This window comes from Lactuca virosa, chromosome 1 (genome assembly GCF_052849685.1).
Source record: "Lactuca virosa cultivar CGN04683 chromosome 1, Lactuca_virosa_CGN04683_v6, whole genome shotgun sequence".
NCBI lineage: Eukaryota > Viridiplantae > Streptophyta > Magnoliopsida > Asterales > Asteraceae > Lactuca > Lactuca virosa.
The window spans coordinates 22,743,045-22,745,315 of record NC_136426.1 but is presented as its reverse complement, the minus strand read 5'-3'; positions in this window follow the sequence as shown (position 1 = coordinate 22,745,315).

Genomic DNA, 2,271 nt, shown 5'->3' with positions numbered 1-2,271 from the left:
ACGGATTTTATTAATTGATTAACTGGAATGATAAAACCCTAGCTAGGTGATCAGACAAACAAGAATTAAAATCAAACATTCATTAAGAACAAAACTGAAGAATCTAGATAGAAACACAAATCAAAAATCAGATCTAATGATCAATCACATGAAAAGTACTTGTCTGTGCAGAACTGAAAACTAAGGTTTTAGCCAGACAAGGCTAAAAGCTGATAAAAACAGATGAAAAGAGACATCAAACAACTAATCTTACCAATCTACTTGAAGGAGATGATCCACAGTTTTCAGATCTTCAGAAATCTTTGAAATCGGAGAAGAAACGCCTCCAAAATCGTATTTTCGTCGTCTGGTACCTCTGGAATCGTCAACTTAGGTTACAGGAATGCTATCATGGTTTATTTATACGTCCAACAGCAAAAACGACGTGCAAGCGATCGCATATACACAACCTGTGATCGCAGGTTTTTGAAGAAAACGCGTCACGAGCCTTTTTAATGAAGTAGGATGCTATTTCGAGAAATTTTGGCCAACCTACGATCGCATAGATGGAACTTGCGATCGCATGTACATACGTTGCGATCTCATGTTTTCATTTTTTACTTCCGGATGAATTTTTGGCACAAAAAAACCTCGAATCCAAGTTGCGACCTAACCTGCGATCACATTAAGGCTCCATACGATTGCATGGACCGTAATTGTGATCTCATTTTTTGCCTAAGACGTCTGAAATTTCGTCTACTTTTCAGATCATTTTGAATCGCGTTAATCGGAGTTACGGTTCATGAGATATGGTCAAAATGCTGACAGGAGGTCAAAGCTGCCAGCAACATCCTCTAACTTTAGATTGCATATTCTATCTTCGTGTGATCAATTCGATCGAATGTTTCTTGACCAAAGCATCTTCCAATCATTCCTCAACATACTCCATAAGTTCCAAACTCCATTTTAAGCTCCAAACGTGCATCCAACTGCTTCCAAAGCACTGCTCCACTCGAACTATCTGAACTTGACATAAAAACATGAGCAGTACGGGAATTCTAACGAAATACATGAGTTGAACATTATTTAAATAAATGAAATGCAAATGTACAAAATATGATCCAAAATGATAATGAAAACTACCCTATAAGATGCATGAAATTCCATCTAACAAACCCCCACGTGGTCTTCCATGCAACTATCATACTATCATAACGTATAATCAATCAACAATCCGCATCACATAAAATGGGCCGGCCTTGGTGCCTTAGACCCATTGGTATGGTGAGAAGACTCACCTCTCAAATGTTGAACTGACAAGCTAGAATCAGATATGTCCCCACGTACTGCTCCTCCCCAACTGCCTATAACCATCACGTGATTAATTTGTCATAATCCCATAATTACCCTCAAAGTCAACTCTGGTCAACCCTGGTCAACAGCCAAGGTTAACAGTCCATGTTGACCTCAACTCGTCGAGTGCACCCATGAACTCGTCGAGTTCCTGTATGACTCGTTAACTCGTCGAAGTTACCTTTTGTAACTCGTCGAGTTCCTCCCGAGTCCATCCCACTGAGTCTCGCCTCAACTCGCCGAGTCACCCTATTGACTCGTCGAGTTTATCATATGTCTAGAAAACTAAGATCTAAACGGACCAAAACCCTAATCCTTCACTGCACTCATCCAGAAACCCAGAAACGGGCAAACCCTACCCCGACTCATCGAGTCAGCTAAAGGACTTGACGAGGTCCTTCAGTCCTTAACAAGTTCAACCCTTTTCAGTGGGATCTATGGTCCCAAATTCCAGATCCAAACTCCTTTAGTGCAGATACCACGTATAGTTGCAAACTTTACGTGCATGCAAGGCCCTACAAGGCCATAACCTCAAAACTAGGCTTCTTACAAGGTTTTTGTGCATGGAAAGGGATAGGCTGCATAAAGTGAGCAAATTTATGCCATTAGGGACCTTGAGAGGTCCAGATCTGGAACCATATCCTTGTGATAAGTCCAGATCCAAGCTTGACTCCATTTTGCACCAAAAATGGCTATTTACTACCAAGAAAAGGGATCTAATCAACTAGAGATCAAGGTGACAACTTTATACCTCAAAATGATGGCCAAGATAGAGTAGATGCTGGATCTACTGCTCCTCTTATTGTTTCTTCCTCTTCAAGCTCTAGAATCCTTCACAAATGCCCCAAAATCACTCACAAAGGCTCTTTCTCTCACTTAAGAAGGTTCAAGATCGGTCTTGGGTTTTCTCTGGATGTTAGGGTGATAAGGGAGGCCACA